This window comes from Phoca vitulina, unplaced genomic scaffold, assembly GCF_004348235.1.
Source record: "Phoca vitulina isolate PV1807 unplaced genomic scaffold, GSC_HSeal_1.0 scaffold22, whole genome shotgun sequence".
Lineage (NCBI taxonomy): Eukaryota > Metazoa > Chordata > Mammalia > Carnivora > Phocidae > Phoca > Phoca vitulina.
The window spans coordinates 11,186,555-11,207,405 of NW_022589725.1; the positions used below are offsets into that span (position 1 = coordinate 11,186,555).

Sequence of the window (20,851 nt, forward strand, 5' to 3'; positions counted from 1 at the left end):
TAGGTGTGGCGCCTGCTTAAGATTCTCTCTCTCCCTCTACCTCTGCCCTTCCCCCCCACCTCTCTCTCAAAAAAACAAAAACAAACAAACCCCAAAAAACCACACACTAAACTGGTAAGGAGAAAAACTGCTTGTCGAAGCACAAGTACATAGCTCAAAGAGCAAAGTACACCGTGGTATTCAGAGAACTAAAACCTAAATAAGTCAAACTCTCAAACAGCCTTACTACAATACGGAAGTGGGGCACCTGGGTGGTTCAGTCAGCAGAGTGTCTGACTCTTGATTTCAGCTCAGGTCATGATCTGAGGGTTGTGAGATCGAGCCAAGTTGGGCTCCACACTCAGTGGAGTGTCTGCTTGAGATCCTCTCCTTCTCCTTTTGCCCCCCCCCCCAAATAAATACATCTTTAAAAAAATAAAATAAAATACAGAAGCATACATAGTAACTGTAAATACTGAGTAGTCTCCTTTGGACAGGGCCACTTAGCCATGTTCTCAAACCACCACTTAAGTGAAATAGCTGTGTCTAAAAGAATCGGTTTTTAAAAGTCTGTATTCATTCACCAGCCACTACTGTGAAGAATGGAGCCTCAATCCAGATGGAAGTAGAACCATGGAGGTGATAATGGTTCTTGTGTATGCAACCAGTAGTTACACTACCCAGCTGGGTTGAAAACTAGATCCTGCTCTCTCTAGTCATAGTAGCAGAGACTAACTAGAAGGAACAATGTTTAGATCCCATTCTCTACTAATGATGGCAAGGGAACTGAACTTGATGTATGAGTTGAAGGTATTATCAGAGGGGATAAGAGTTCTTTGGGTTGTAGAAGGCAAATGCTCATTTCCATAACATTCTCAATAAACTAAGAGGAAATGGAATTCAAACCCACTGACGATGGGGAAAAACTGCCTTTTTTTAAAATTTTATTTTATTATGTTAGTCACCATACATTACATCATTAGTTTTTGATGCAGTGTTCCATGATTCATTGTTTGCGTATAACACCCAGTGCTCCATTCAATACATGCCCTCCTTAATACCCATCACTGGGCTAACCCATTCCCCCCCACCCCCTCCCCTCTAAAACTCTAATTTTGTTTCTCAGAGTCCATAGTCTTTCATGGTTCGTCTCCCCCTCAGATTCCACCCCCTTCATTTTTCCCTTCCTACTATCTTTTTTTTTTTTTTAAACATATAATGTATTATTTGTTTCAGAGGTACAGGTCTGTGATTCATCAGTCTTACACAATTCACAGCGCTCACCATGGCACATACCCTCCCCAATGTCCATCACCCAGCCACCCCATCCCTCCCACCCCCCACCACTCCAGCAACCCTCAGTTTGTTTCCTGAGATTAAGAATTCCTCATATCAGTGAGATCATATGATGCTTGTCTTTCTCTGATTGACTTATTTCGCTTAGCATAATACCCTCTAGTTCCACCCACATCATCGCAAATGGCAAGATTTCGGTTTTGTGGGTTTTTTGATGGCTGCATAATATTCCATTGTAGATATATACACCACATCTTCTTTATCCACTTGATGGACATATTGGCTCTTTCCATAGTTTGGCTATTGTGGACATCGCTGCTATAAACACTGGGGTACAAGTACCCCTTCGGATCACTACATCTGTATCTTTGGGGGTAAATACCCAGTAGTACAACTGCTGGGTCGTAGGGTGGCTCTAGTTTCAACTTTACTGAAGAACCTCCATACTGTTTTCCAGAGTGGCTGCACCAGCTTGCATTCCCACCAACAGCGTAGGAGGGTTCCCCTTTCTCCACATCCTCGCCAACATCTGTCATTTCCTGACTTGTTAATTTTAGCCATTCTGACTGGTGCGAGGTGGTACCTCACTGAGGTTTTGATTTGTATTTCCCTGATGCCGAGTGATGTTGAGCGCTTTTTCATGTGTCTGTTGGCCATTTGGATGTCTTCTTTGGAGAAATGTCTGTTCATGTCTTCTGCCCATTTCTTGACTGGATTATTTGTTCTTTGGGTGTTGAGTTTGATAAGTTCTTTATAGATTTTGGATACCAGCCCTTTATCTGATAATGTCATTTGCAAATATCTTCTCCCATTCTGTCGGTTGTCTTTTGGTTTTGTTGACTGTTTCCTTTGCTGTGCAAAAGCTTTTTATCTTGACGAAGTCCCAATAGTTCATTTTTGCCCTTGCTTCCCTTGCCTTTGGCGATGTTTTTAGGAAGAAGCTGCTGTGGCTAAGGTCGAAGAGGTTGTTGCCTGTGTTCTCCTCTAGGGTTTTGATGGATTCCTGTCTCACATTTAGGTCTTTCATCCATTTTGAGTCTATTTTTGTGTGTGGTGTAAGGAAATGGTCCAGTTTCATTCTTCTGCATGTGGCTGTCCAATTTTCCCAACACCATTTGTTAAAGAGACTGTTGAAAAACTGCTTTCTTATTTACTAGAAAAAGTTACCTTAACAGAGAGGTAGAGCGTAGACCATTCTCTCTCGTTCTCAAAAGTGACACCTTGGCTCTGAACATCATGTAAATGATCTCAGATCATTGAAAGCTCCTTTCCCATTTTCCAACCAAATGTATGTGTGTGGATCTAAAGCATATGCATAAAAAGACAATTATCTTATTCAAAGAGAAAAACAGAAAGATGTAACTTTCAAGGTTCAAGAGTATGACAAAAGAATTTAAGAAAATTGGCACTAGAATCAAACGTTCAGTATTCATTTGCTGGTTTGAACTCTGTACCCACTACTTCAGAAGACAACTTTCTCCCTGTTCTCCCAAACAGCTGACAAACATTTTAATATTAACTACTATGACAAGCTGCTTCCTGGTTTTGACTATTTACTGCTAGAGTTTAAATGATTTGATATGCCACAATAAATATAACTACCACTGTGCTACAATAAATATTGCTTTCTTTTGCAAACAATGCTTGTACGAAATTATACAACCTAATTACATATAAAGTTGAATTTCCTGGCTCCCAAGAAACTCGTGTCTGACCATCTCTTAATACCCATGGATTGTCCTCAAAATACAAAATCCTGATAGCCACCATCCCCATCCTTCCAACAAACCTTTCTCAGATCACTTCCAAACATAATTTAAGAACTATCAAGTAAATTACATGTCAATACTAATGAGTTACTAACATGTATGTACACTTTATAAATAAATCTATATTTTTATTAAAAGGAGCCAAAAACCATTGTTATTCAAATTGTATCAAAAACCCAGAAAAAAATCACGGAGAATCATTTACATCCAAGAGCCCTAAATAATTGTGGGGGGGGGAGGGAAGGAGAGACAAATTACCACTTACCCATTAGGAAACAAATAGGATTATGAAAGCAGAGTCAATTCTATATTCTAATATGGGTCTGTAGATTTTCACCTTAGTATTCTATCCCAAGACTACCTCCTCTACTTTGAATCCAAAAAGGCACTGAATAAAAATACTATTGCAAAGAAGTCAAAATACACACACATCTTATTTGTTCTTACAGGTAAACAAACTGAAATCCAGGAAAGTTAAATGGATTGCCCAGTTAGGCAAAGATTTCTCACATATGGCAAAAGTACAACCCATAAAAGAAAAAACTGAGAAATTAAGCCTCATCAAAATTAGGAACTCTACTTTTCAAAAGACATTATTAAGAAAATGAAAAGACAACCAAAGGCTAGGAGAATATATTTGTAAAATGTGTATCTAATAGAAGACTTATATCCAGAATTTACAAAGAATTCTTAAAACTCAATAACCCCCCAATCAAAATGGATTGTCCAAGGTCAGAACAAAAGATGTGGCCAAAAACAGAGATCTCTAGCCTTGTTCAACATTAATTTCACAATTTAAAACCATGGTTCCTTAAAGGAAACAAGAAAGACAACAGGAAAATTCAAAGAAACAGGAGGGGAGGGAGGTGGAGGGATGGAGTGACCGGGTGACAGACATTAAGGAGGGCATATGATGTAATGAGCACTGGGTATTAATAAGACTGATGAATCACTGACCTCTACCTCTGAAACCAATAATACATTATATGTTAATTAACTGAATTTAAATTTTAAAAAATGAAAAAAAAAACAAATTATACTTATGTCATTGTTATACTTGAATTTATTCAGGTTGGTCCTTTTCAAAATTATTAACATCTATATTGAGTCTAGGATCACTCCTAATCCCCTCTTGTCTAAAACAGAAACAAAAATCCCTAATAAAGAGCAGCCTCAAAATAAGAAATTCCAAATCATTACACAATAAAAAGTTAAGTAAGAAGTGAATCACTGAGAGGCACCTGGCTGGCTCAGTTGGTAGAGCATGAGACTCTTAATCTCAGGGTTGTGAGTTCAAGCCCCATAATGAGTATAGAGAGTACTTAAAAAAAAAAAAAATGAATTACTGAAATGATTAAAACAGATTTTCTTCCTTTGAAATCACAAAAAGTAAAATCCTTCTTTGGATACCTCAAGCTGACTTATATTTTCTTAGATAAACAGTAATAATAGCAAGCTTCTCAGAGAAGAATCAAATTTCTTTTAAGAAGATCCTATATTTTCCTTCTCTAAAATGAAATCAAATGACACATGGACTTCTTTCCCTAAAAGCATAATCTTTCATAAATGTCTACCCAACCAGGGGCGCCTGGGTGGCTCAGCTGGTTAACATGATCTCAGGGTCCTGGGATAGAGCCCCGCGTCAGGCCCCCAGCTCAGCAGGAACCCTGCTTGGGGATTCTCTCCCTCCCTCTCTCTCTCTGCCTCTCCCCCGTGCTTGCTTGATCTCTCCCTCTCAAATAAATAAATCTTAAAAAACGGAAAAAAAAAAAAAAAAAAAAAAAAAGGTTTACCCCACCAAGTAAATGGTTAAAAGAGAATAGGGAACTCCAAAACTAGAGAAAAATGTAATGAAGGTCTTGCCCCAACCAACCTCTACCTTTCCACAAAGCCCTACTTTTAACCTTTAATCAAACATTTACTAAGGGACTATACATTGGAGAGAATGGTTCTAGCTGCTCTGTCAACAATAGGAAAGGAGGAGAATAGCAGTAGACTAAGAAACAGAAAAGATATGGGCAGAAGCCTACAAAATTATTAGGATACCAAATACGAAACAACCCTAATTTAAAAAATGGGAAAAGGACTTGAGCAGACATTTCTCAAAAAATATACTAACAGCCAATAGGTACATGAAAAGATATTCAGTATCATTAATCATTAGAGAAATGCAAATAAAAACTATAATGAAATACCGATTTACTCATTTGGATGATTTTTAAAAAAAAAAACAGCAAATAACAAATGGTATGAGTGTGGAAAACTGTAATTCTTGTGCACTACTGGTGGGAACGTAAAACGGTATAGCTGCTGTTGAACAGTATGGTGGTTCCTCAAAAAATTAAACACAGCATTACCACCTGATCCAGAAATTCCATTTCTGGGAATATACCTAAAAATACTAAAAGAAGAGACTCAAACAGTTATTTGTGCACCCACATTCACAGCATCATTATTCACAAAAGCCAAAAGGTGAAAGTAAGCTAACTGTCCATCAACAGAAGAATGAATAAACAAAATGTGTTCTTCACATTAAAATGGGGTATTAGTCAGCCTTAAAAAGGAATGAAATCGGGGCGCCTGGGTGGCTCAGTCGTTAAGCGTCTGCCTTCGGCTCGGGTCATGATCCCAGGGTCCTGGGATCGAGCCCCACATCGGGCTCCCTGCTCAGCGGGGGCCCTGCTTCTCCCTCTCCCGCTCCCCCGACTGTGCTCTCCTGCTCTCTCTCTGTCAAATAAATAAAATCTTAAAAACAAACAGATAAACAGAACAGATAAGTCAATCATTTTCATTGTCCCTTAGAGATGAAAACATCAATTGATACAGTAAAATCAACTAACTGGGCTAAATGAACATAAGCACTCCATCTCCATTCCCTCTTGAAACACCAGCAAAATAAAATAAAGTCAAAATCCTCAAGGACAAAGACAAAGGGCAAGGAGATGACAGCAGATGTCAGCAACATTCTAGACAATGAAAAGCAGTAGTAACTAGGTTCTGCACATTTCAGTATATATAGAGAATATAGTTTTTAATTAAGACCTGTAGTTAAATATCTTTCCTCCCAAAAATTCAAGAACAGGAAAAGATAATCTGCGATTTCCTTTTCACTACCGACTTCTCACAGAAACAAATGCAGCTAATCCCTCTCTCATGTTCCTTACCTTCCCACTTCCAAAGCAGATCTATAATTAAATGAACCACCTGAAAATCCCTTTCAATATTCAGAACAAATGAATTCCAAAAACTAGGTTAGACCATGCTTTAAAAAAAAAAAAAAATCCCTTCTCCATTAAACAGGTTTAGATTTAGCTCAAATCTATTTGACCCTGCATCTCTCTGACAGCAGCAACTTTTTGTACTTTTCAGAGGCTCAGTTCAGTACTTTTATTCATCATTGAGGGAAATACTGCTGCATCTCAACTATTCTTAATACTCAGGCTACACCTAACATACTACTCAGCTTACTTACCAAAAAAACTACTTACAATAACTACATTTGGCATTTTAGCCAAGAATAAGAAATAACTTCCCCGTGTATGTCAAAATTTTCATGAGACAGTATAAACAGGACAAAAGGCCTGGTGAAAATAAAATCCTAAAAATCACTTTCTCAAGTTACACAGAATAAACACATTCCACCTTTCTACAACGTTTATCAGTTTCTTTAAACATTCTAAATCATGAATTATTGTGTCAAGTTTCTGCAGCAAAATTCTACATCTTTTCCATGAGCAAACTGTCAGTATCTTCAAACTTTGGTAAATACAAAAATCCATGTATAAAGTCTAATGAAACTTACCAGAGGTTAACTGAGATTACCAAAAATCCAAAACTAGAAATGTGATAAGCAGCTGAAAATTTCTTATTTTTTCTATTCTATTTGTGCAACCTGGGAAATCATAACACTATGTATATGATCCATCATTAAGGAGGGTGCTGGGGTGGAGAGAGTGATAAAGATCCACAACACAAAAAAGGAGGGATAATAGTATTATTCTCACATACCCAAGTTCTTACAAAAGAGTGAATAGGGGAAAAGCTTTCAAAATTGGCTATCTTTATCTACTGCAGGGTCCCACTGTCACAAGGTGACCCATATATATGCTTTTGTCTCTTATACAAGCTTTTGTCCCTTCCTTTCCATTCCCACTACCACCTACCTCCCTAGCCTGTTCTCCCTGCCTCCAGACCCTACCAGCCCTAGTAAATACTGCAGACCTCAGTATTACCTAATAAATCGCCACAAAACATCATTTTATCCTGTCAGCCAATAGGACTTAAGGTTATCCCAAAACAAGAAGGCTGGTCTCTTAACTTTTCCAAACTTTCTCCTATTACCAGGCCCATATAAACCCTCTTCAGACTAATCTAAACTCCAACTAATCTATTCGCTGTACTACCACCATCTCAAGTCCATTCCTGCCTCCATACCTTTGCCCATTCTAAATCCATCTTAAATAACTTCCCTCCTCCTCTCTGCCTTAATAATTATTCTGCATACCTCTCATTCAGCCCTAGACTGAGGTATTGCCTGAACTGTTTTAAATCTTTATGTGGGTAAGGACTTTCTTCCCGGAAGGCAGGGAGCATGGGCTTTGATGCAAAAAGTCAAGCTCCCGAGCAGAGGTTGCAAAGCGGCAACCCACAAGACAAATCCTGCCCGCAGTGGTGATTTGCTTGGCCCACAGTGTTTATATTACGATTTTCAAAAGTTGCCAACATTTAAAAATAAAGATTTCTCACAAAATCTGGATTCCCAGCTTCTGTTTAGAAAAAAGTTAAGATGTTCAGTCCACACTTGGTTCTATACTCCCCACTAGATCAAGAGTGAGCCAACACTGAATTAGGTATTTTTTTTTTTTTTTTAATTTATTTATTTGAGAGAGAGAGAATGAGAGAGAGCAAGCACATGAGAGGGGGGAGGGTCAGAGGGAGAAGCAGACTCCCTGCCGAGCAGGGAGCCCGATGCGGGACTCGATCCAGGGACTCCAGGATCATGACCTGAGCCGAAGGCAGTCGCTTAACCAACTGAGCCACCCAGGCGCCCTGAATTAGGTATTTTTTAATGGTTAAAACGGTCAATTAAAAAAGTAAGCCAAAGCCGCTTAACAGCTACCCTATTAGAGGAACACGAATTCCCTAGTTCACTTAAGTATCAATTTGATCTTTACTATTTAAAATGTTCCGTTTAAATTTACAATGCTCACCCTGGATAAGTTTACTTAATGAATTAAAGAATTGAGACTAAAATTTTAAGACAAGGTTGGTGGTAATAATGATAATAAAACAATTATAGCAATGAACACCTCATACTTATTGTGAGCCAACTATTGTTCAAGCAAAAATACATTATCTTATTTAATCCACACAACAACCCTATGGATATATGCAATTTCTAGTCCCAATTTACAGATGAGGAACTTGACCAAGGTCATACTCCCAGTACACGGTAGAGCCAAAATTCAAAACCAGACAATCTAACTCTAGTACATACCGTTAATCCCTACAGTATGATTCCTTTAGACTAGCATCCTCTCCTCTGTGACCAACTGAACTGATTCCCTGGAACAAAGAATCAAAGCTAAATTTTAGATACCCCTCTTTCTCTGAATGAATAAGAAGCAAACCAAAGTTCACCTAAACATGCCATCCAGATGGCATCTGGATTTTTTCCTTACCCTAAAAGAAAAATTTCTGTCATTGACAGAGAAAACATTACAGATCCAATAAAATAATACAGATTTTCTCAGAAAGGAGGTATGTTATTAAACATTTCTGGAGTGAGGCAAGCTCAATATGCAATGAATTCTTAGTTTAAAACTATGAAGTGATGATACAATACAAAACTTCTTTCCTAGGACAGAAGGGTAAATCTATTAGGGTAAGCAGTTTCCAGACATGAAAAAAAACCTGCAAGTTTCTTGAGGGCAGGGACTTTCTTTTTCATCCTGAGTCCCTGCAATACCTAGCAGAGAGCAGCACTTAGCACATATTCAATTATGTTAAAAGAACCAAGAAATCTAAAGTTACTACCTTAAATTGCAATGCAATGCAATCCTTACTACAGCACTTATCACCTTGCTTTTTATAATAATTACTGGTGAGCAAGTTTGTTTTCCTGACAAAAACACAAAATCCTTGAGGCAGGGGTTTTATATTAAGTACCCATTGGGACCTAGCACAACAGGAGCTCAATAAGTGCTTGCTGAATATTACAAACATTTCTATACTTGGGTTTTCTACAAGTCTCTCTTTCTGCCAATGTTTAAAGTAGAACTTAAAATATAATGGCTTCTCATTTATAAGGTAATGGATACTATGAAGTTCTACTATAAGATATTTCTAAGACCAATCTTATATTGTGGTATCAACAAAGCCCTGAAAAATTAGTGAGACAGAACATAAAGCACAAAATATAATCAAAGAGTGAGAAAACGGAGAGATCATCTGATACCTTAACGGACAAGTGAGGAAATGGAGGCCCAGAGAGATTTAAGTGAATTGCCCAAGATTACAGAACTAAGTAACAAGAAATACCAAGGCTAGAACCCAGGTCTCTGAATTTTGCCTTAGTTTTCTTTCCACAAAGAACTACTCTGAGTTCAGGACGTAGGGGATACTTTTAGAACTATTTTAAAGATACTTGGTATGGGGGCAACTGGGTGGCTCAGTTGGTGAAGCATCTGCCTTCGGCTCAGGTGATGATCCCAGTGTCCTGGGATCATCAAGCCCCACACTGGGCTCCCTGCTCAGTGGGGAGCCTGCTTCTCCCTCTCCCTCTGCCACTCCCCCTGCTTGTGCTCTCTTCCTCTCTGTCAAATAAATAAAATCTTTAAAAAAAAAAAAAAAAGATACTTGGTATGAAGAATGATCTTTCCCAGCACATAACTTTTTGTGAGGTATTATGTCACCATTAAAGAAATGAAAGCTGTTTTGTTCCTTTACTGCAGATAACACCATCTCCTTTTCCCCTTCTCTTTTTGCTCTATGTATTCTTCATTTTCATTTATTTCCTTTCATTATTTTTTGAGAAATTCTTCTTACCATGTCTTATTTATCTACTTTCCCTCTTAGCCACTTCCTTTCCTACTATCTCTCACAAAGCGACCCCATCTCCTTCCTTTCTCTCCATAATTATAAAAAAACAGTAAGCACACATTTGATTATAGCAATGGCCTGGGACACCATAACAAGTAAATCATAGTCTTGGTTTCTAAGCATTTATAAGATAATTAGTTAACAAAAATATAAACTAAACACAAAGGGTCACATAGAGGTATGAATAATAAATACTGATGTTTACAGTGAGGACAGGAATCTAAGTATGGAATCTAGAACATTTATGTGAAGGTAGTAATGACAATGACAACGAAGAATTGCAAGGTTAGAATTAGTGAAAGGGACCACTCTCTATCCTATTCAGCTTTCTCACCTACCAATTCAATAGTTCTACGTCATTCACTCCTTACTCTTACTGCTTGAGTTTTTTCATGCTCTACTTTTTTTCTTACCCAGTAGAGTCTTCCTTTTCTCTCTCCCGATCTTTTAAAGTCAATCTGTCCTGTCCTCGTGTATTCCTTCTCAGTATTACTGCCAATATCTCCCACCTTATAGACCTAGATAATGTCTTAAGTTGTGAATTCATTGTTTTCTAAAGCTTTAGCATGTATTATTTTATTTGATCTTCACAACAATGTTAGGAAGGCAGGTAGGAATCAATACATGTATTTTACAGATATATAAACTGAGACCAGGCAAGATTAAATAACTTGCCAAAAGTCACAGTTTGTCAGTGGCAAAATCAAATCAGACCTTTTCTTTCCAAATTCTCTTTCTCCACTGCATGTTGCCTTCTTTTCACTTCTTACACTTTTTAACCATAATGCACATATCTGGACAAGTATACAGAGAAAAACATTTATAAAACAGCACAAATGGGAAAAATGTGTGTATGTCCAGGAAAAACAAAAACAGAAAAGTCAGAAGACCCAAAGTAAGAGCAAAGTGTGGCTCACAGGCTAATCCTGATAGAGGAGACTCTGAGTTTCAAATCCAAGTGGAAAATGCCTATTTCAACCAACTGATGTAGTCAGCAACAACATCCTCTTTCCCCATACCTCCCCACAGCAGTTATATGAGTAGAGCTCACCCTCTGCACCATTCCTGTCCCCCAATCTCTTTCACAGGCCTGCCACCATACCTGAAGTTCTCACCGTTCAAGTCACTTCTTTGGGTTAAGGCGTTGTCTCCAGAAGGCCACTGTTAAATGCATGTTACCTGAGAGGGAAAGGAGGGTCCATTAACACATTATTCCTATGGTTAAACACATCAGATTAGCATTGACCTTGGGAATCTGACAGCACAATGTCTTTTTAAGTTTCATGGGATTAAGGGTGCCTGGCTGGCTCAGTTGGTAGAGCATATAACTCTTGATCTTGGGGTCATGAGTTCAAGAACCACGTTGGACACAGAAATTACTTTTTAAAAAATAATAAAAAATAAAAGTTCCATGCGATAGATAATTGGGGGGGGGATAGATAATTTTTGATGGGGCAGGCAGGGTAAGAAGGTGAGTCAGGGGAAAAATGACTCCTACAGCGTATGGGGTGATGCCCACCTGAGTATGATGGCTACATGGCAAAATGAAGATGGCTATAAAACACACACTCTACCTACGGGGGTCACTGTAAGAATGGTCCCTGCAACTTGGGAGGCTCCTAAGGATAGGAAAAGAAAAAGCACTTCAAGGATCAGAGTATAGTCAGTTCTGAAAAGAAAAAAAGCTGAGGTGGCAACAGTTTTCCAAGGACAGTGCACTGCTAGACTGAAGGAGAACAGCTCTTGGTTAATGGCTACTAGTTGTGAGGCTATTTCCAACCCAATATTTTTAGCTGAAAGCCGACCTACCAACCAGATAATGCTGCAATTCAATTCTGCACACTCCCCCACCCGCTAATTTATGTTAACTCAAAACCAGTATCATGTACAGCCACAAAAATCAACATGCCTTTACTAAGAGCTTATTATGAGCCTAGAATTCGGCAAGGTGCTGTAAATACAGGAAAAAATAACTTTATACACTTTTGCCTTAACTCATATAAAGAAAACCAATCCCCAAAACCCAAAATTGAGAGAGGGGTAAGGAACAAGAAGTGAGGGGTGAGGGGGGGAAAAAAACACACAAGCAGGTGACTATTTCCTATAACAACAAATTTCTTAAGCCAGAATAAATAAAATTCACTTCTAGGCCAAAGTTCCTTGTTAAACTCTTGCCTAAACAGTTAAGAGGCACAAGCTAGAAATATCTTTTTTCTTTTGGTCTAATACCAAAAGCTCTTGAGCAGCACACATTCATCTTGACACACTGGAGAATAACAAACTAAACTCAGTTCTAATTCTAGCTCTAATTCTTAACTAGTTCTAGGTAAATTATTGAACCTGCTTAGGATTTTTTTTTTTTTATAAACAAACAGAAAATTAATAGTTTGGAACAGTCTAAGGATGGCATATATCTGGCACATATATCACCTACTAGATAACTATGTCCACAGGAAGCATCACTAATCAATCATAACTCCCTTTCCCAGAGAACACATATGACCAAAATCCTTCTCAATACAGTGCTCTGGCAGCTACTTCAAAGCACTCTGCTGGTCCATAAACTAAAATATATTTGCCACTGTGGACTAGATAATCTCTGCAATCTCTTCCAACTCTAAAATTCTAATACCAAGTTTCTGAGTATGAAAGAAAAACACTTCGAACAAGCTTAGAGCAACAGTGTTGATAGTCATAAATTGCAGTCTAATCTCCAAGTTCTCCTCCAAACTGCAGCCAATCTGATTCTAATTTTTCAAAAGTGCTAATTAACAATATACTCTGATACCATCAATATATATAACCTGGCAAATTATTCAGATTTGCTAGTGGGTTCTTTTTACAGAATAAGAGCCTTTTTACCCAGTCTGGTCCTAAAAATTCTCATCCAAAAATATGGCAACAATATTGCACTAGTAAACTAAATCCAATCGCTGCGGCCTCTCTCCAACATCAAGCCTTTTCACCTCTCACCTAGACCTCGGCAATAGCCACTCTTCCACCCTTTCACTCTCATCACTAGAGCCACTTTTCTACAACATACATGTAACTCATATCACTTCCCTGTTCAAAATCTTAATCTACTGCTAACATAAAACTCAAGTCTTTTAGCATTGTAACTTTTCATATAGTTACCTCCTTTTACCTTTCTGACCTCACGTCCCACAATGCTCTCCTTCCCCATCCCACTCCCTGCTCCATGAACCCTTTTTCTCCCACAATCTTCTGCATTTACACAAAGCATTAAGGGGTTTTCTCTGTCTGCCCTGTCCTTCCCTTTCCCCATCCTCATCACACTCCTACCCGTCATATAAGACCCAACTTAGGACCAGGGGTAGGTCCTGCCACCTTCTATGGCCAAACCCCAGACAGAACTGGTCACTTTTGTCTCAAAGTTTTTTGAGCATTCCTCAGTAGTTTCACAGTATTGTTTGCCTCATTGGTTCCCAAGACCATGAGAGCTGCCTGAGGCATGTTTTAAAAATAAATTCTTCAGGGCCAAAGCAGACCTACTAAATCAATCTCAGAAAAGGAGACCCTGGAATTTCTACCTTTAAAAAGCTCCCCTAATTATTCTAATGGGCAATTTGGGGAACTATTGGTTTGTCTATCTCTTCCCATAGGTGAACAGATGTGTTTTTTTTAAAAAGAATTTAGAAATGATTCCCTCTAGAATACTGTGAAAAAGTATTCTACACTCGTTTTTTTATTTCATATCCTTTTTGACTTGATTCTTACACTGAACGTGAAAGAATTCCTTCTTTCACAACCAAAAAACTTACTTTCTCTGTTGGTAACTGTACCTCCAGTAAATCTATGAATACATAGTGCAGACTCTCAGCATTATCTGCCATGAGAATTTTATTTCAGCTGAGAAATCCTTAGCCGATTTTGAGGGTGGAAATACACTGCCTTTACACTACTTCCTTAAAATCTAGTTATATTAGGAGTAGATGCGGGAGACCCCAACTAGGTGCAATGGTAAGTGGCTGGCTCCAGTGCCTCCATAATTTCCAAAGAAAAAAACCCCACTTTTCCTTCCCCAAAAGTATACTGACGCTGTAGAATTATGGCAGAAAATGTAACAAGAAGAAGAGGCGAATGTAAGCAAAAAACCAAGTTAAGCTGTGACTGGGGAATCGTGAATTGCGGGTAGTTTGCACGTTCACCTGGTTACATCTCTAACTTTAGGCCTAACGTCTACCTTGAGTGCAGAGACCCGGCGTTTCTCTTTAAGTCGTGGCCCGGGACTATGTCTGAAAACTTGAGTTCCCCACTTAGTTCCCGCTAAGTCATATCCTCATCACGTTTCGACCCTTAGAATACGTTCATGGCTACTTTTTTCTTTTCTCGGCTAAAGAAAAGGGCACTCAAGGGGGAGGGCAGTGACAGCTCCACGTCTGCAAAACTCTGCGCCGGGAGGTGCCGGCGAGGCCGCGGCAGCGGGCGCGGAAAAGGGCGCCCGGGCGGGACCACCACGATGGGGGACAATGGAGGGAGGAGGGGAGTGGAAGAAAGAGGAGGCAGCCGCTGTGTTGGGCCCGCCTCGCGACTGGGAGCTCCAAAAAGTCTCGGGAAGGCCAGCCGAGTGGCAGGTGGGCCCGGCCGCCGCCCCTCACAGGGCCACGTCGGCCGCTCCGGCCGCTGCCGCCGGGCCCCGCGCGTAGGCCGGGCCGCGGGAGAGTGGCCCCCGGGCGGGGCTGAGGGGCGCGGGGCCGGACCCTGCAGGCCCCCGCCACAGCCCAGCCCTCTCACACCTTGGCGCCCGCGAGGCGAGGGGCTCCACCATACCCGGCCATACAGTGGTTGCTCGGCGCCTCCGGCCAACCCAACCCTCGGCCACTAGCCCGAGCTCCCCGCGCCCCCCACGGGCACCGGCTGTGAGGGAAAAGAGAGCGGTTGCGGCTCTGGGGTCCTCCGCCCGCGCGCCGCACTCCTTCACCCCTGGTTCTCCTCGGACACTCTCATGCAGGCTCGCCCCTCTACCCAGAACTGCCCCCAGTCCGCCCGCGAATGTTTACCGGGACTCGGGGCGGCGGCGACTCTTCAGTCCCTCGACTAAGATGGCAGCCGGTCCCAAGCCCCGACCACAGCAACTAGAGCGAGTTGGCGGCCAACGCGCAGGCGCCTCTAGCTCTGGAAGTATTTGACCACAAGCCCCAGAAGGCCTTGCGCGCCAGCCGGGAGAGTTGGCCGGAGCTGGGGAGCGCTTCTAAACAGTTCACTCGCCCTTAGATGGGAGGGGCTCTGGGATTGCTCCCAGCCACTCTAGGTTTTTTGTTTGTTGTTTTTAAAGCACCCCCCCACCCCCGAACCTCTGAAGACTGTAGCTGTGGTTCCCAAACGCTAATGTGCATCAGAATCACCTGAGGGCTTGTTGAAATTTAGGGGCCCCACCCCCAGAGTTTCTCTTTCAGCAGGTCTGGGATGGGATCTAATAATTTGCATTTCTAACTCTGGTGTGCTCCTGGTGGGGGATCACACTTTCAGAACCACTGGATTATAGTTTATTCCTTAAGAAAGTACACTCGGGAGTTAAATTGATTGGGTTCAAATCCACCTTTTAACAGGGTGCGCTCAAGGATGATGAAATAGCCAACATGTAAGTGGTGCCAATGTGGCAGGTGTTCGAAGAACTGATCAATAAGCTTCTTTAATCCTCACAACAGATCTATGAGGAAAGTACCTCCATTATCCTCACTTTACAGATGCATAAACCAAGTCACAAGCTGGATACAAACCCAGGCAATCTGGCTTCAGAGTCCATCCTCTTAACTTCTTCATGGGTTGTTTGTGAGAATTAATAGGCTGTGCAAGTAGACTCAGAGGCCCAGCTAAGTGCCTAGTAATTAGTGACCTTCACTATTATTGTTTAGCCTGTTTCCTCCTTGTGAACTTATTTTACCAACTGGAACGTCACTTGCGTTTTTCAAAGTACATTCAAATCTCTATGTCAATGTTTCCTGCAATATGACTTAGGAGAGCTTGTTAAAGGTCCAGACTCAGGGACCCTACCCCATTCAGAATCTCCAAGGCAGTGGTTCTAAAACTTTAGTGCCCATCAGAGTCTCCTGAAGGATTTGTTCAACCATAGATTGCGGGTCCCCACCCCCAGAATTTCCGATTCAGTAGGTCTGGAGTGGGGCCTGAGAATTTGCATTTTTAACCGCAGACCACACTTGGAGAAGCATTGCTATAGGGCAGTGTTTTTCAACCTTTTTAAAAAATTATCAGCTCTCTAAGGAACATTTTTAGACATTTTTCTCTAATTATTCCCCCCATAAAATTTTAATATCACAAATATACTATATATCTATTAATGTACCATATGTATACACGTGCTTTTACATAAGCAAGGAAAAAAATTTTCCTCTCTACCCACAACCAATTTTTGTCCTATTAAGAATGTATGCCCTGGGGAATGTGGGTTTTTTAAGTAGTTCCCTAGGTGATTCTTGACAACACACAAGTTTGAGAAACGCAGTGTCCCTTTAAGGTTTGAGATATTTCTATGACCATTATACAGAGAAGGAAATGAGTCTCAAGGAAATTAGATGACTGGTTCAAGATCACTTAGTAGGAAACCAGGGATCCAATCAAAGTCCACTGGGTCCAGATTCTGTCTTCATCTACAATTTTTTTTTTTTAAGATTTATTTATTGGAGAGAGGAAGGGTGGGCAGAGGGAGAGAGAGAGAGAGTATCTCAAGCAGACTCCCTGCTGAGTGGGGAGCCCCAGTCAAGGCTCGATTTCATGACCCTGAGATCATGCCCTGAGCTGAAACAACAGTGGGTCACTTAACAGACTGAGCCACCCAGGTGCTCCCATGTCTTCATCTGTAATTTTTTAAAACATATAATGTTAGGCAAAACTAATCTATGGTGTTTGAAGTCAGGATAGTGATTATCCTTTGAGGAGAAGTAGTACCAGGAAGGAGCACAAAGGGGCTTCTCCAGGCTGGTAATAATGTTCTGTGTCTCCGTCTGAGTGCTGGTACATAAGCATCCTCACTTTGTGAAAGTTCATTGAGCTGTATACTTATGATTTGTGTCTTTTTCTGTATTTATATTATATGTCAATAAAAGTTTACTTAAAACAGGGGCGCCTGGGTGGCTCAGTCGTTAAGTCTGCCTTCGGCTCAGGTCATGATCCCAGGGTCCTGGGATCGAACCCCGCATCAGGCTCCCTGCTCCGCGGGAAGCCTGCTTCTCCCTCTCCCACTCCCCCTGCTTGTGTTCCCTCTCTCGCTGTGTCTCTCTCTGTCAAATAAATAAATAAAATCTTTAAAAAAAAGTTTACTTAAAACAAATATGCTTTAAATGTATAATTTTTTTTCAAAAAAATGCACCTCGGGCGCCTGGGTGGCTCAGATGGTTAAGCGTCTGCCTTCGGCTCAGGTCATGATCCCAGGGTCCTGGGATCGAGTCCCGCATCGGGCTCCTTGCTCAGCGGGGAGCCTGCTTCTCCCTCTCCCTCTGCCTCTCCCTCTGCTTGTTCTCTCTCCGTCTCTCTCGCAAATGAATAAATAAAAATCTTTAAAAAAAAAAAATGCACCTCTTTCTACTATACACCAAAATTCTCAAACTTCAGAGTGCATCAGAATCACCTGGATGGCTTATTAAAACCAGATTGCCAGGTATTAGCCTCAGAATTTCTGAGTCAGAAGGTTCTGTTTTCAGGCCCAAGAATTTAAATTTTTTTTTTTTTTTAATATTTCATTTATTTATTTGAGAGAGAGGGTAAGAGTATGAGCAGGGGGCAGGCAGAGGTAGAGGGAGAAGCAGACTCCTGCTGAGCAGAGAGCCAGATGTGGGACTCGATCCCAGGACCCTGGGATCATGACCTGAGCCGAAGGCAGATGCTTAACCAACTGAACCACGCAGGTGCTCAAGAATTTACATTTCTAACAAGTTCCCAGGTGATGTTGATGCCCGGGGATCACATTTTGAGAACCACAGGACTATGCTATCCTAACTTGCTAATGCCAACAGGGTGGATTAGCTCTGATCTGGGAGGCAGTACCTAGCAGAAGTTAATAATTTAGGTTTCTTCAGAAACATATGGATCAAGGATCTAGTCCTGACTGTCAACAATTTACTTTAGGGATCTTAGGCAAGTCCCTTAACCTCAGTGTCCAAATCTCTAAATGGAAATAATAGATTCTACCTCGTAGGATATTGTGAAGATTCTGGGAAATCTATGGTAGGTAGTTGGTGGTTCTCCAAGGAGAAGCTGAATTGGTGAGAGCAGAGAATCCCAGTGTGGCCACTTCCTCATCTCCCATGCCATGGCTCTGGCTCCCAGGTTCCCTGATTCAGAAGTCAGTCTAGACCTGGTAAGAATGCAGACCCTGTGATTGATAAAGCCTTGAACCACCTACACCCTCCTTCTGCCTTGGACACCCAGGTCAGCCTGGGACAGGACCCAGCCCTGCCAGAGTAGGGCTGGAGGAGGCCCCAACCAGCAAGGGAAGCTTTCCAGGCCTCTGGGGAGAGAAGGAGGGAACGAAGCAGGGATGCAGAGCTGGAAGGAGTGGGAAGAGAAACCCCAGCAGCCCACATGCCGCCTGTCACTGGCTTTCCCTGCAGAACACTTAGTCATTTCTGCTGTCCCTCTCTTCCCTGAAGCCACTCGGCATTCAACTGCCAGAGGCAGGGGAAGACTTGAAAAGTGGCAGAGCTTCACATTGATGAAGAGCAGACACAGGATGGAGCTTCTAGGAGCCCAAGATCTGGATCCAAAGATCTGGATCCACTTAAGACCTCATGGCTCTCTCATTTGCCCTCTTTAAGACTTTTTCCTCATCTGCAAAATGATGTACAGAAGTTCTGTCCCTAGTTGCCTTAGTCACTTGCCAGGCTTAGAAAATAAAAATATAGGATGCTCAATTAAATTTGAATTTCATGTAAACAATGAATAACTTTTTAGCATTAATATGTGACAAATTTGATGTAACATAGTTATGCTAAAATTACTTTGTCTATCTAAAATTTTTTTTTTTTTTAAGATTTTATTTATTTATTTGACAGAGAAAGACACAGTGAGAGAGGAACACAAGCAGGGGGAGTGGAAGAGGGAGAAGCAGGCTTCCCGCCGAGCAGAGAGCCCGATGCGGGGCTCGATCCCAGGACGCTGGGATCATGACCTGAGCCGAAGGCAGGCGCTTAACCACTGAGCCACCCAGGTGCCCCTGTCTATCTAAAATTTAAATTTAACTGGACATCTGCATTTTATCTGGCAACCCTATTCCCAGGGTTTTTATACACTTTCTCCATTAAGAGTAATAAACTTAAATTCCTCTAAGAGGGATGCCTGAGTAGCTCAGTCTTTAAGTGTCTGCCTTCAGTTCAGGTCATGATCCCAGGGTCCTGGGATGGAGTCCCACATCAGGCTCTTTGCTCAGCAGAGAGCCTGCTTCTCCCTCTGCCCACCACTCTTCCTGCTTGTGCTCACGCAAGCGCTCTCTCTGTCAAATAAATAAATAAATAAAATCTTTTAAAAAATATTTAAAAATAAATAAATAAATAAATTCCTCTAAGGGCCAGTAAAAAGAAAAATAACAGTTAATGTTTACTGTCTACATTGTAGTTACAATGTAGAGTCTCAGGTGCTTTACATGCACTAGCTCATTGAATACTCCTGGCAACTAGGTGGGGTGCTGGGTTTCCAAATCTATAAAATGGAAACAGTAATAGATAATATCTTGTGGGTCATTATGAGGATTAAATGAGTATGTAAAACACTTGGAACAGTGCTAAACAGGCACATGGCAAGCATTCAATAAGCAATAGCTGTCAGTTTTCCCATTATGCAGATTGAGAAAACTGAATCTCAAAGAGACAAAGTAATCAGCACATAGTCACATATCTAGCAAGTAGCAGAGCCAGGATTTGCAGCCAGACATACAACACCGGCAACTGTGTGTTCCATCAACAGGAAAATTGATAAACTGTGTTATAGTCACTCATAGAGTGGAATACTACTAGGGAATAACAAAAGTACTAATACGCAAAAAATAGATAAGCCTCAGACATCATGCTAAAAGAAAGACACCTTATACAAAAGAGTATACCCTCTATAATTCTATTTGTATAATGTTCTAGAACAGGTAAAACCTAATCAATGGCGAAAAAAATCACAATGGTAGTGGCCTTTGGCAGGAGGGAATTTTCTGCTGTTGAAATGTTCTCTCAGTACCTTGTGAGGGGTGTGGATTACACAGTTGCATCCATTTGTCAAAACTCCGCAAATGGTATACTTGAAATCTACGCATATCACTGTATGTAAATTGAACCTAAAAATAAAAACAAATATCGAGGTCTAATGATAGGGGTGCTGAAGTGTCTAGAGGGAGAGTGAACTCTGCAGCTTCTTTGAATTGCATCAAATAAGATGGATGGATGGAGAGCTAGATAAATGAATAAATACATGACAAAGCAAATATAGCAAACAGCAACTGTAGAATCGAGATGGTGGATAGATGGATGTTCACTGTACAATTGTTTCAACTGTTCTATGTTTGAAAATTTTCATAATAAAATGTTCGGAGGGGAGGGGAAAATCCTGCACAAACAAAATGCAGTCCACCTTCAGGGCTGGATTTGTAACCCTTGATTCATTCACACACATCTCCATCTCCCACCTGTCCCCCCTCTTTTTTTTAATAGGCTCTACACCCAATGTGGGGCTTGAACTCAGGAGCCTGA

The 20,851-nt window shown here is 41.0% G+C and overlaps 1 protein-coding gene across 3 annotated transcripts in view; it reads right to left on the reverse strand.

Moving 5' to 3' along the window:
- ITCH (itchy E3 ubiquitin protein ligase) overlaps positions 1-15,248 on the reverse strand; it is a 117,604-nt gene extending 102,356 nt beyond the window's left edge. Inside the window, exons 1-3 of one of the 3 annotated variants that reach the window (XM_032420022.1) lie at positions 15,167-15,248; positions 11,248-11,324; positions 2,443-2,577 (exon numbers count right to left, since the gene is read on the reverse strand). The gene's annotated coding sequence lies outside the window, so the exon portion shown is untranslated. The remainder of the gene's footprint in view (positions 1-2,442; positions 2,578-11,247; positions 11,325-15,166) is intronic. The other 2 variants (XM_032420023.1, XM_032420021.1) reach the window with 2 other exon arrangements.
- Between the last annotated feature and the right edge of the window lie 5,603 nt (positions 15,249-20,851).